Here is a 14,634-nt window from a genome sequence, read left to right as displayed (position 1 = left end):
GTCACTCTCGAGTTCCTGGATTTGCCACTGTTCGTGGTAAGCAGTCTGAAAGGTATGAGAAACAGATCGTATCACAATGTTACCTATTGAAAATGGGAATAATAAGGTTGTCTCATTGGGCTTGTGGAATTCTTCTCACCAGAAAATTCACTCAGATCTGTGGAGACCATTCGCCAAAGCAAAGAGGCCGTTTAGGATTATTTTCCGATTTCCTGCATGCGTGATCCCTTCTCAAGGACGGCATGTCTGTCTCCCTCATTTGGGATGCGATTAAAACGGATTGATTTTGGGGGCGCCTGGGTGGCTCAGTGGGTTAAGCATCCGCTTTCAGCTCAGGTCATGATCCCAGGGTCTTGGGATCGAGCCCCACATCGGGCTCCTTGCTCAGCAGGAAGCCTGCTTCTCCCCACTCCCTCTGCTTACTGCTCCCCCTGCTTGTGCTCTCTTGCTCTCTCATGCTCTCTCTCTCTCTCTCTCAAATAAATGAATAAATAAAATCTTTGAAATGTATTGATTTTCAAATCAAATTCCTCTGCCCCGTGTCAGCCCTCAGTTATACGTGTGACGCCTTCCTCACCTTACTTTCTGTTCTGCTTACGAAGCCAGTGCTTCTGGAAGCCAGGTTCCTGTGGGTTTGGAAAATACAGTTGTAGCCCTGGCACTGGGCTAGCTGGACGTGAAATAACTAGGTTAGCCAAGGAGGTACAAATCTTACCTGAGGGTCTGTAAATCTAGTGTGGATGTTCACTTCCAAAGAAAACTGGAATCCACTTACCTCGCCAAAGGTAGGTAAATATGGGTCAGATGACCCTGCCATGGAGAACTCCGTGAGTCTTTCCGAGTTAAGATTTTGTTCAGTTCCACAAGAGCTGACTATTAAAATATGTGAGGAAGTTCCACTTTATGTGGAGATCTGACTCCAAAGTCAGCATTGGAGGCAAGAAATGTGTGTAGCTTAATCATCCTTGACAACCCCTTGTAATGTACGTAGGAAGGACAGTAATATGTATGGATAAAATTCCATTAATATAGTAAAACACAAGACCCTATGGTAAAAATGGCACACACAAGAAATACTTTTATGATGTTTCTAATTCAACGAGCAGACAGACTCCCTCTGGGCACATGCATCGAGCTACTGTAAGTTCAGCAACACGGTGTCACAGGCATGTGGCGGGGGGGGACCCCCGCGGGTGTCAGTACCAGGACTGAATAATTCCTCTGTGCTCACACTGCCATTCCCAGACTTTGTTTTATCCATCACGCAGTCCTGCTTTCAAGGTCCCGTTTCTTTGCAGTATCTCGTAGCTTCTTCTTTTTTTTTTTTTAAGATTTTATTTATTTGACAAACAAAGATCACAAGGAGGCAGAGAAGCAGGCGGGCAAGAGGGGGGAGCAGGGTCCCCGCTGAGCCCTATGCGGGGCTCGATCCCAGGACCCTGAACTGAAGGCAGAGGCTCAAACACACTGAGACACCTAGGCGCCCCCTCATAACTTCTTGGCATCTGATTTGCTTTCCTTGAGAGGAAGCATAAGACGAGCTGTCAGGTGTTGTGGGCATTCCTCTGATAGGGAGAACTCGTTTGGTAGACAGAGTCAAAACCTTTTTGACAGAGTCAAAAGCCTCATGGAAGAAAGGTGAGCCCGTGTTTGGCTGATACAGCTTTCTGGGGCTTCCATCCACCAGCACTTTGGGTGAAGGTATGTAGGGAGAGATTGCGTCATCCACATGCTCTGGACAAAGATGTGGTCAAAGTCACAGTGCTGAGAAAGAGACTATCAGTCACTCTCCCAGTGTGCCAACTGAGCGGGACTGTTTGAAATCTCAAGTGAGCTTTCGCGTCTTGGATCTTAAGGGCAGACTACTTGAACGCCCTGCACACAATCTGCGGGGTACTCTTGTTGCCTTTGGAACTGACTTCTCCATGTTTCTGTTGCTCAGAAAGAAAGTTAAGATAGGTACATTTATACAGAGTTTTGCAGTCTGAAAGGCACCTTCATTGCTTTATCTTATTTGACTTTCCCCACGCGCAAGTCATCATTGATAATGTTGCTGTCCCCACTTTACAGATGAGAAAACAGAGTCTCAGAAAGACCAGATGGCTCCCCGCCCCATTTCCACAGCTACCGCAGCCCTCAGATGACTTCCCACTCACCAAGCAAACTTCTCATTTGTGACCTTGGGAAGTTGACCTCTCTTTTTTGTGTGTGCAGACAATGAGGAGAAATATGTTTCACCTGCACTCAGGGAGAAGGTGTCTTTCTCAGGCTCCAAACTTGCAAGAATGATGACTCTGTTCCTTGGATTTCGTTTCCCTCTTTATTGGACAGCCAAAACACCAGTGTAGTCAATTCTGACATTTGATCAGGAATTTTAAGGGGAGAGTCAGTTGTTTAAGGGTTGTATCTACATCGTCTGGCTTCTGCTAAGGAGCCTTGAATCTTGGCTGGGTTTCCCCTCTGCAAGCTGCCAATGAGTGATGCCTCCCTAGGTCCCTGGCCATCGTCCTTCTGCACGGGCTCATTTGCCCTGGCCTCAAAACCTCCTGAAGGCTTATTTCTCTTCCCTCTCTCCTTCCTGCTGACTGCTATACCAGCATCTAGCTTGCTTTCCAGAGGCACAGAGACAAAAGGAATTCTGTGGGGCTTGGCCACCTCCCAGTATTCACGATGGGAAGCAGGCCCAGTTCTCTACACTTTGTTGCCCATCCCCCAGCCTGGGCAAAGTACCCCTCCCCCCCAATCTTAAGGCCACTCATGAATTTCTCAGCTCTCTCTCGCTCGCTCGCTTGCTCTCTTTCACAGCTCCAAGGATCACTGTTTTGGCTAGGGGTGAGAGATTAGTTCAGTTCGATTCCCATCGCTGCTTCTGTCCTACTCAAGGATAAACGGCTTTTGAATTTAAAAACTCATCTTTTGCCCCTTTGTTCCCCCATCCCCTCTGAAATTGCTCTCCAGTGGAGACCATATGGCTAATGGTCCTAACGGGAGATGCTCATAAGGTCACAGTGCTAAACGCACACATACACACACACAAAGGAAAAACCTAACGTTGCTTCATATATCAAATCATGATCCCGCCGCAGTAAAAAGTGTATAGAGAGTTGATACATGGCTATTAAATAGAAAACATATATGGTCACATAACGTTGGTTCCCTTCTCCAAAAGCCAAAGACAAATGGGCCATCAAAAGGTCGATAAAGTTACAGCCGAAACAGTCTTACAAGGAGTACGTGCCCAAGGAATCATTAAAGCATGCATCATTTCAAAGCGCAGTGTACCAAGTGGAACCCTCAGAAGTGAATTTCACATTTGGTGAAACCTCTGTCTCGGAAGTTGAGAAGTGGGGTGACTCCAAATGGTTATTAATCTTCGGCGCTAATCACTTTCGCAACGGCAGCGTTTACACACTGTTAGTGGCTTGTCAACCCTCAGAGTGGATTTTTAATGTTGGGAAGGAGATATCCCAACACTTAGAGATGAAATTTATGATCTGTGTATCACTAAATAAAAAATGCAGGATGTCATTTTTGAGGCATACGGATGGATGCAAAATTGATACAGATTAATACAGTTTAGGGCCGTCTTCCAGCAAGCTCCCTCAGTGCTAAAGAGTTCCATACAATAGATATCCATTTTCAAAATCACATCATTTTTTACTCAGAGCATTTCTGGAAAAAAAAAACAAAAAAAGGTACAGCCACCAATCAGCTGCTTGGCAATAATTTATAAGATTCTCTTTCCATTAAGTTGTGAAAGTTTGACCAACGGATGGCAAAACTTCATGGTGTTGGTGTCTTAATCTAGAAATCACTGTTTTCAAGGCTGCCAAGCATCATACCATCAGTTGCCATGGGGTGAAGGAGAAAAAAAAAACCCACCCCGAACTTTTCCTGGAGTTTGGAGCCACATCATTTGGAAAAGAAAGAGAAGTCTTGGGCCAAGCTCCATTCCATGACTATATGTTTGGAACAGGAAGCCTCTCTATGGCTGGAGAATTGATTGATCGCTTGATTTTATTGAGAACCCATGGTGGGTTTGGTTCTCAATGAATGTGAACATGTCAGTAGGCTTCTATGTCAACCAGAAATATGATGCCTCAAGATACCGCCTTAAGGACTTTCCGAACAATTCTACCTGGAGTCCTTCCTGTCAGGATGCAAGTAAACAACAATTTAAGTAATTGTAGTTTTATTGGAAGTCTTCTGTCCTTCACTTACTGACCCCAAATATGACTCAGTCCTGAGTTCAACCTCTGACCAGGAGGTTGACTTGCCTTTTGCCATTTGTCCGTGGGAGCCAACCCCTCCCTGACCTCCACGAGAACCATTGGTATATTTTAGAGGAAACATCTTCTGGAATCCAGAGGACTCCTATCATTTCTACCACCAGCAAGAACAAAAGCCCCAGACCTGGCAACCCTAGTGGATAGTCTGTGCTTCCAAAATGATTGCCCCGGAGGATTGCTCTCCTCTGGGCTAGATGATTTCATTAATTGGTGTCTAACTCATAAGTCTAAGTTATTTATTGTAAAAACCAAATAGGGACCATATGACTTTGAAGATCTGATCAGACCGGGCTGTGTGGGCCAGATACTGAGCAGAGCAAGTCTCCCAGCATTAATCTGTCACAGCCCATTTTTCACTTGCTAAATCAGCTTTATGCAAATATTCCCCTAGCGAGGGGGCTCACCCATTCAGGGACTCCTCTCCCTCACCTCCAACATCTGTGGATGTTTTGAGATACGGGCACATAAACTTTCGTCTTCAGATGTGCACTTAGAATTCTAGAGTGGAGAGAAATATTAGCAGTCATCTTGTTTAAGCCTGGATTTCACATATGGTCAAACTGATGTGACGTGACTTGCCCAAGATCACAGGGCCAGAATGACACCAAGGAGAAGATCATTATTGTGCGAGTTACGCACACGTAGTGTGAAAAAGAGCCCCAGTGCCTCTCTTACCCTTTGGAAAACACCCTCCTCTCAGACACTGCCCTCTCTCCTCTCCCCTCCCACCAACTCACCTTACTGGATAGGTTATTAAAGGAGAACGTAATGCCAACAAACCAGCAAGCAAAAAGTGATAGACATCTTGGAAAATTCTGAGTCTTCTACTCTTAGTAGTTGATGTGTTTCCTTCCACTGTCATCTTAACTGAGACATAGAAGGAGTTTTTATTTTAATTTTTTTTAAGGTTTGATTTATTTATTTGACAGAGTGAGCCCAGGTAGGGGGAGCAGCAGAGGGAGAGGGAGACGCAGACTCCCCACAGAGCAGGAAGCTCAACATGGGGCTGGAACAGGACCTCGGGATCATGACCTGAGCTGAAGGCAGACGCTTAACTGACAGAGCCACCCAGGCGCTCCTTGATTTTTTACAAAACTTGGCTTGCATGAAAACTGGTGAAAGTCATAGAATTAGTTATGAGATTAATCTTGAGTTCTTTCAACAAATTCCGTCGTGATTTTGCACTTGTTAAACAAACCCCAGGGCGGTTTAGGACACCATCCTGACTCTGGCATACGTAAGCATGGAGCTCTTATTTGGGTCCTGATTCTTTTATAATGAACTCAGGTCTCTGGATTGAGGAATAGTGTCTTTCTGTCACAGATCTTCAGTGGATATCTCCTCCACCCCTGCAATGACTCCTGACCCAACTACCCAGAGTTAGACTTTTCGGGGTGAGGACACCGTCCCTTGCAAAACCTCTCTCCCTTTAGACACTAGCCACAAACTCGAGGTCCCCAGGCCATCTGTACTTTTGGTCAATGGGCTACAAATTTGAGAATTTCCCCTACCCTCTCGGGTTTGATCATTGGCTAGAAGGACCCACAGAACTCAGGAAAGTGCTTTACTTGGGATTATGGTTTTCTTTAGCAAAAGGAGATGAATCAGAACCAGCCAGAAGGTAAGACACACACACAGAGTGAGGTCTGGGAGGTTCCCAAACGTAAAGTTCCTGTGTTCTCTGACACATGGATATGTGACAGCCAAGGACGTTTGCCTCAGCTTTGATATCCAGAGTGTTTATGGGGTTCCAAAATACAGACGTGACTGAGGGAACCACTGTTCACTCTGCTCAGTGTTGAGTCCCTTTCCCCATAGATGGGCATGACATCACAGGCTTCGAGCCCCACGTGGTCTTTCTGGCATTGCCAGCCCCATGCTGAGGCCCATCGGCAGCCTAGACCAGAATGTAATGGGGTGCGGGCACATGCACAAATAGCGCGGACACTCATGACTCAGAACATCTCAAAGGTTTGGAGACTACCTCCCAGGAACCTGGGACAGAGGTCACCAAATCCTTTATTCCTGGGACCTGCATAAGCATCACTCCTTTCCTTCATCCTGCCCTCACCTCCAAAGTATACTTTTAACACTAGATTAAGAAATGGGTTCAACTGACAGGATGTATGAGTGGGTGTAGGTAGACAGAGGTCTTGAACTTGATGCGTCCATCAGCATTATTCCCCATCTCTGGGGAGGGTAAGCAAGGTTTGTTCTTCCAGTCCAGGGGTCTCATTCCAAACCCCTGATATACTGACTGTGGCTAGTGACTGGGGAGCCACAGCCCTGAGCTTGTAGGTTGCCTGGAATGCCTGAAGGCGTGATGTTGGTCTCATTTAAAATCTGTATATCTCTCCTTCGCTGGTGAGCTTGATCATTATGTTTTCTACGTTGGGCCCTAGGCAAGCCCTTAGACTGAGCTTTCTTGAGCTGCTGTAGTTCTCTTTTTCTCTCCAGATGGGTATCTCCTCCTCCGCCTTCCAAAATGCTCAGAGGGAAGAAGTGTGTGTTTTAGAGCAGATGCTGGACTGGGGTGGGGGAATTCGGAGCATCAGGAAACACGAACTTCTCCCTCTGGGATGGAAGCCTTTGAAGCCTCCAGCAGGTCCTGGCATTTTCCATTCTTTTTGTCTAGCACTCCCTCTAGTGACACCAGAATTCTCTCGGGTTACAACTGGACACACGGTAGAAAGCGACAACCATCTTTAAGGAGGCATACCATGCTGCAGAGTTAGAGAACAGCGATTGCTTTCATTTAGAAGTCACACGTGACATGGGATCGAAATTGCTTTCATTTAGAAGTCACACGTGACATGGGATCGAAATGCTCAAAGTGAACAAGAAAGGACCAGCTCCGCTGAGACCTGGAAGGAAAGAGAAGTAGGTGAAGAAAGAGTTAACCGGTGCAATGGAGACTTTGAGAATATAAAGAGGCATCATGAGGGATAAGTGTGAGAAGGTTCCAAATTTCAGGGTCTGTGGAAGGCTAGGTCAAGGATACTGGGAAGCCAATAATCTGTGTTCCATTTAGAGATTTACTGCTGTGTCCTTTCACTTCCGAGGATCGCAGGCCTGACCCTGTTCATCCCATCCACCAGGCGGGAACATATGCAAGCTGTCCTAGGCAGATGCATGTTTATCCAGTGATCTCAAGGCTCTTGAGGAGAGAAAGTACCATTGGCTCATGGGCTACCTCTGAATCCGCACTTCGGGCCTGTATCTGTGCCCTCTTCATCTGGGCATGGGAAAAAGTCGTATAAGATGGGGCACTGATAACCTTTGGCCATGCCAAAAGGCTGACTTGAACATGAAAAACAAGGTTGTGCAGACTTGACTCAAAATGCCTCTCGTGTCTATGCGAAGAAAAAGTGGCCAACTTAATTCTGTTTTGATTTTCCCTGATGTGTGACTTGATCTGTGGGCTGGATTTCCAGAGCCACAGTTGTGCCAAACCCTGTTAGTGTTTAAGGCATACTCGTGCCCAAATATGGATTTCTCGTGTTTGGTGTTGACCATGTGCCTGGGCCCCACTGTCCAATCCAGGGCAGACTCCTTGCCAGGGCTCTAACAGACACAACATAGACTAGCATTATGTGATGTATAAACAATTTTGCCTGAAATGACGGCATGTGACTAGCTCGCCTGGTAGACGCGTGAGCAGGGAGTACGAGGTAGTCTGTGAATGGGCTCTCCTCAAATCGCATTCTCGTTGTTCCCTGCAAGCCTCTGCAGCAAGGGTGAGAGGTGCTTTATGGCTTGTGGGAGCCCCTGAACGCCGTTGTCTTTGAGAGAGAAACCGATACAGAGTAACATGTTGGAAAGAAGACTAGAGACTAAAAAAGAAGATACAAAAATGGATAGAAGGGGGCGCCTGGGTGGCTCAGTGGGTTAAGCCGCTGCCTTCGGCTCAGGTCATGATCTCAGGGTCCTGGGATCGAGCCCCGCATCGGGCTTTCTGCTCAGCAGGGAACCTGTTTCCACCTCTCTCTCTCCCTGCCTCTCTGCCTACTTGTGATCTCTCTGTGTCAAATAAATAAATAAAATCTTTTAAAAAAATGGATAGAAGGAAGGAGAGAGGGAGAGAAAGTAAGGAGAGAAGGGAGAGTGTGGGAGAGACAGAAGGAGAGAAGAAGGAAGGAAGGAAAGAAGGAAGGAAGGAAGGAGAAACAGAGACTTGGGGATAAAGAAAACGGAGTAGAAGTGGGAGAGAAGGGAAGGAGAACTGGAGAGGAACAAAGAAGGACTTAGGTGGGAGCAGAAATGAGGAAAACCCCAGAACTTAGGAGAGTCAAACAGGGCATCCATTCCCTCGTGTTGGTATCATGAGAACTTTGGAGAGCCCACGAATCCCATAACATTGACAAAGGCTGGAGGACGCCCCCCTCCCCCACAGCCGACGCTATGCTAAATCTGGATATTTCTATCGAATTTAAATGCAGGGCTTCCAGAACTGCGGTCTGCATATCTCCTTCATGATGTTGCTGGCCTGGTTGTACCTCAGCTCCACAATACCCAAGAAAGAGTAGCCAGGGGTAGTCAATATCTGTGTCTTACGCGTATTTGTGTGTGTATGTGTGCGTGCACGGGCATGTGTATGTTTATGTCGATTATCTCCCCTTTCCCTAAGCCATGTAAGCCATGTCCCACCCCCACCAATGTCTCATAATAGCTGCCTAACGCATAGTTGTATGTTTGAAACTTTTGTCTCCTGGAGAGCTTTGTATCTGCCTACTAAGTCCCCCTTCATTTGCTCAAACAAAGAGTACCGATCAGTATTTATTTCCTTCTACTGGACAGTGTTCACAGGGGAAAAGCTCTCTGCTTTTGTAGACTGGCAGGCTAGGTAGCTTGGGCTCAAGGTATCTAGTCAGTAACTTCCTTCTACTTCCATTATTTAGTTGTATGGACTCTTTTACTACATAGAGACCCTCCCCCAAATAATTCCATTTCACGTTTAAAATCTCCTAAAATCATTCTTTCCAAGTTTCACCATGCAATATCCGTTCTCTTCCAGGGTGAGTGGAAAAAAGTGGTCGTAAGATACTCACTCAGTGATTAGGGCTAATGATGGGCTCTACTCACTAACAGAGCAGTCTTAACCAGTCCAAAACAACTTTCTTCATCTGTGAATGGGCATGAGGAAAAGATAACATGGAGTATGTGGAGAAGGTCCTAGACACAGTGACTGGTCATAGTAAGAATCCAAAAATACGGCTCCTCACACGGGGTTGATTCTGTCCCAGTGTGGGGTACTCCCAGAAGGGCATGGTCATCTGAGTGCTTCAAGAAAAATGTGGACAGTCTAGAACTTATCTTGGCTGAAATTATGCACAAAAAATTAAATAGGATTGATTATCAAGTCTCCTCTTGGATGGAAGATAATTATTTAAATTCCAATTGAGGAAAGGGGCTTGGCAGTGCTGACAAGGTCTAGAGGCACTGGTTGATTAAAGTCAATGAGGAGAAAGACAACTATCATATGATCTCCCTGATATGAGGAAGTGGAGATGCAATGTGGGGGGGTTGGGGGGAGGAAAAGAAAAAATGAAAGAAGATGGGATTGGGAGGGAGACAAACCATAAAAGACTCAATCTCAAAAAACAGACTGAGGGTTGCTGGGGGGTGAGGAGATAGTGGTGGGGTTATGGACATTGGGGAGGGTATGTGCTATGATGAGTGCTGTGAAATGTGTAAACCTGGCGATTCACAGACCTGTACCCCTAGGGATAAAAATAAATTATATATTTATTTAAAATAATTAATTAATTATTTTTTTAAAAAAGTCAGTGAGGAGAAGGCTTGGTCGCTCGTGGTTGCCATTCATAGAAGATGATTCTAGAAAAGAGAAGTAATTCGGGCCATGACACCCCTAAATTATGGCATAAACTATTGTGTGGGGAGGTCTGACAAAATGTGGACAAACTAGAAATATCTGGAGGGGGGTGAGCCAGAGGTTATAGGATCTGGAGGTCTGTTCTTCCGGAAAACACTATAACGTATTTATTAAAGGCATGGGATTTGAAACCAGATAGAACAAGTTTCTAGCACTAGACGCCCCTCTTACTAAATGAGTTGGCTTGAATAAGCCATTTAACTTCTCTAATTTCTTCATCTAGAAACTGGAGATGGAGTGAGATAACATGTTATATTTATTAAGGTTAGATCGATTGCTACTAAAATAGGTCTACTAAGGTAAGATCTACTACCAGAAAAAAAAAAAAACTCTGACTTCTCAGGAACCCAATGCAATTAAAATTTATTTCTTGACCCCTCCACGGTCAAATGTGGATGCTCCCCTCCCTGAGGTCATTCCGCCTTATAGCTTTACCTGCAGCTGAGGAGAGAGATTACTACATAAATCATTTCCAGAAATACTCTGTTGTCAAGAATTCAGTCCGGTAGCCACACGTAAATGCAAGGGATTCTGGGCAGTCCATCTACTCTGTGCCCAGGAGGAAAGAAAAGGAGTTTTGGTGAACACATAGCAGTGTCTGCCACACTCCAGCCTTGGGTCACCTGCCCCCCTCCATAGTCATCTTCCATGCTCACCTCTTTCCGAAAGGATACCGCTCCAAATCCCATCGCCTTAGAGCGTCTGCCTCAGAGTCCAGGTTCTCTGAGTTTTCTGTCCATTCTGGAAAAGGCTCTTCATGGTTTCATGCTCTATTAGAAACCCTCTGTCCATTGTTCTCCATCGGAGCACTCTGGCTCTGTCCTCTGAGAATACTCCTTGCCCAGTATCCTCCATGAACACCCCTAAACTGGGCATGGACAAGTAACCCTTGTAGGCAGTTCGACTTCCTTGTGGTCTAAGTTCTGGTGTCTGAAGCATATCTAACATTTAAACGACCAAAAGAGTTTTTCCTTCTTTTTTGTGAGGGGAGGGGGCAGGCTCAGTGTTTCTTCGGCAATAGAATAATCTTGGAAACATAGGAGGCTTCTGGTCTGTTGGGTTCGGTCATCTCCTCGTGCTGGTAACCACACACAGATTTCTTTCTTATACATTATTCTTAAACATTCATAGCTCTTCACTTCCTTCCTTCCATGCCTCTCTTAAAAAAATGGCAGCTTCACTGAGGTCACAATAGAAGAGAAAACCTTTAATATAGAATACCTTTATTCCTTAATATAGAATATCCTTAATCTGGGTTTTGCTCCAGGACCAAGTGACCTTGTTCAGCTGGGAAGTCTTGCTGGGGCATTATTACCAAAGTAGTCCTCAACTTCATCTTTTACTCTTAGGGGTCTAGAAGCAATTGACATTTCCAACCTAGTAAGATCCTTGCTCCCTAGACTTACTCTGTTCCCTCCAGCCTTGCTTGAAAATTGGCCAGTTCTTTCCTGAGCTAATGTCTTCCTTGCCATGCCTTGCTAAAGGCAGCTAAGACCCAACATGTACCATCATTCTGATCCCTTTGACCCTTTCTATGACCTTTAGAATGGGCCATGAAGTCATTGCCACACATTTCAGGGTTTTGCCCTAGCAGACTCTGACCTCCACTGGCAATTTCTGGATTACTTGGGGTAACACCGGCCACGATAACAGACAAAATTCCAACTCTCAATGGCTCAACATAGGAAAATTTATTTCTTACTTGCATCCCAGTCTCATGCAGGAAGCCTAGTGGCCATCCACGCACAGGGGCCCAGACTCCCGCCTTCTTTCCGTTGCCCACACACCTCTAGGACTTCAGAGTCCTGTCCACTCTGCCGGCGGGTGACTAAGGTATCCCAGCACAGTGGGGAAGACATTCCTACTTCTTACGGCTCCCGCAACATGCAATAAATATTAGTTGCTGTTTCCGTTACTACATCCTTTGAAAACAAGAGATAAAGGAACTGATATATGGTTATGGCCTGGGCTCGGGAAGACTTAGAGGAAATGGGAAGACAGCTTTGAGTATGTAGTAGGGAAAAGGAATAGCACTACGTCTTTGTGGCTCCAAAGAGCAAAACGGGAAAGCAGCAGGTGAATAAGAGGGTTTTCCACGGACGGTAAGGGGACCTTTCTTTCTGATTAGGAATGAATCCCAAATGCAGTCTCGCTTTAAGGACGGGAAGTGCTGGGGTCTGGGAGTGCAGAAACAGAAGCTGCTGCCACATGACCCCTTCGAGAGAAGATTCCTGCTTTTGGGAGCCCTTCCGGCCATCGGACTCCTGAGGCTTCTTGCCTCATAAATATTTCATTTTCTGTTTCTGAGACGTGGACAAGAAGGACTTCGTTTGGTGATATCTCTGGCAGTGTATTGACCTCTGAGATTATCTACTTAGCTAATAACTACAGTTTCTGTCTTTGGAAGCCTTTGATATCTCTTTGTTCATACGCTCTTGGTCAAATGTGACATCCCCTGTATAAGATGGCTGCTCTTCGCTCCGGGGAAATTTCTAGGCCAGCTTCTTCAGCCCCCCTGTGCCTTTGGTCACTGCAGGATGTGGATCATATCTTACACTCCCACGCAGCTGATTGTTCAGGCCTGGGACCTGGGAGTTATTCTGGAGTTTTCCATCTCATGCATTGCCACGTCTGACCAGTCGCTGAGGACTTGCCCTTTCCTTTTCCGATTATTTTGCCCATCTCTCCACTTCTGTTCATTCTCACTTCTCTCAGCCCAGGGAAGGTGGGGTTTCTCTCTCTTACCCGCTTCTCTCCAATCTGCTGGTCACATGGGAGCTGGACGGAGCCTTTCCATGTGCACACACGGTACGAAGCGTGGTCCCCATCAGCAGTTCGAGAAATATCACAGTGTTTTATTTTTCATGATCACCTTTCCTCAGTTTCGAAAGTCTGTCCTTCCAGGCTGTTAGCACCTTTCTTCTCGCATATCCCTGAGAGTTTCCTGACCCCCTGGAGCTGTCGAGCTTTGGGGGTCTTGCACGGTCAAGGTTTTCGAGGTGTCCGACAGACGTTCTCTGGGATGAGCATTTGCCCACATATCTCTTTCTCTTTCAGGAACCCTCCGGGTTCCTGCTGCTGCTGCAATTGTATCCCCCTATCCCCACTGTTCTAGAACCTTCTAACCACTCCCTTTTCTCCACTCCCAAGAAATCTATTTTTTCTAAGCTGGTGGAAAGCCCCCAGCTCCATCTCCGTTCTCCCTAGAAAACCTTCACAGCTTCTTCTCCAAATCGCCACATTCCCTCAAATGCTTGGGCTTTTGCAAATAAAAGCCAGAGGTTTTTGCAGGGTATTATCTTTTTACTGCCCTGGGCATCCCACACCCATCCTAAAGTACCACAAAGCAGAGTCAGATACCTGTTGGGAAAGGAGAAAGATAAAGAAGAAGATGCTGGGCATGGGGGGAGCTTAAACTACTCTTTCAGAATACTCTTAGACCCCTGTGCTGATCTGCTTGTGTCTATCCCCACTTCATTGCTTCCCATTGCCCTTGGGATCAAGGTCAAATGTCTCTCCTGGTCCTAGAGGCCTCTCTGCCCACCTGGATGACACCTCTTACCCTTCTGTCTCTGCTTACCCTTGTCCCTTCTGCCACAGACACCCTGAACGGTTCTCTCTGCTTGCAGTGAATGGGCCTGGGGTCTCCCAGGACATGGGTAGGAAATGTCTCCTCTGTCACTGGGCCAACTGAGCAAGCTCTATGTATGGGTTACAGCTTGCGCTCCTTGGGGAGGCTTCCGAGGTCCCACGCTTGTTCTGGGACCTCACAGCAGCCCCTGTGTCTCTCCCTCCCCTCCGTCATGTGCAAAACTCTGCATTGTGCCCTTGTTGCTTGTCTGTAAGTTCCTAAGGCTGCTGGGGGTGCGGAGGGTGGCTAGGATGGGTTCTGGCTCATGGATAAGCGGTCTCCCAGTGTCTCCCATAGCCCCTGCAGGGCCCTATTACTACTAGGTAACAGGGAGCTGTAGTGAGTGCGTGTGCCTGTGCGTGTGTGTGTGTGTGAGAGAGAGAGAGAAAGAGAAAACGTGTGGGACTAAGTGAGTTTATCTTCTGGCTCATCCCCTCCCACAGCCCCCATAGAGCTATAAATAAGGGTTCCCATTGAATCCAAGCCTGTCTAGGAAGCACTTTACAGACACTGTTGTGTTCTTCCTTACTAGAGGTTTACTTTTCATTCAGAATACTCTCATGTTTATTCTTGGACTTCTTCCTACAAATGTCTCCACAGCCTAGTTTCTGTGGGAGCACAGGGGAGGAGCAGAGGCGGGGGCAGGGAGCCTGCCTCTTTGTTCACAGAAGCCACAGACCCTAGAATGTCAGGGCTCTGGGAGCCAGGACGTTGAAGCTCAACTATTTTTAGGGAACGTATATTTGTTTTTAACACATGGGGAGCTTGATTCAGAGATCGCCGAAAAGAAAAAAAGGAAAGAAAGAAACAGGAAATGAAAA

This window comes from Mustela lutreola, chromosome 5, assembly GCF_030435805.1.
Source record: "Mustela lutreola isolate mMusLut2 chromosome 5, mMusLut2.pri, whole genome shotgun sequence".
NCBI lineage: Eukaryota > Metazoa > Chordata > Mammalia > Carnivora > Mustelidae > Mustela > Mustela lutreola.
This window is presented reverse-complemented; position numbering follows the sequence as displayed.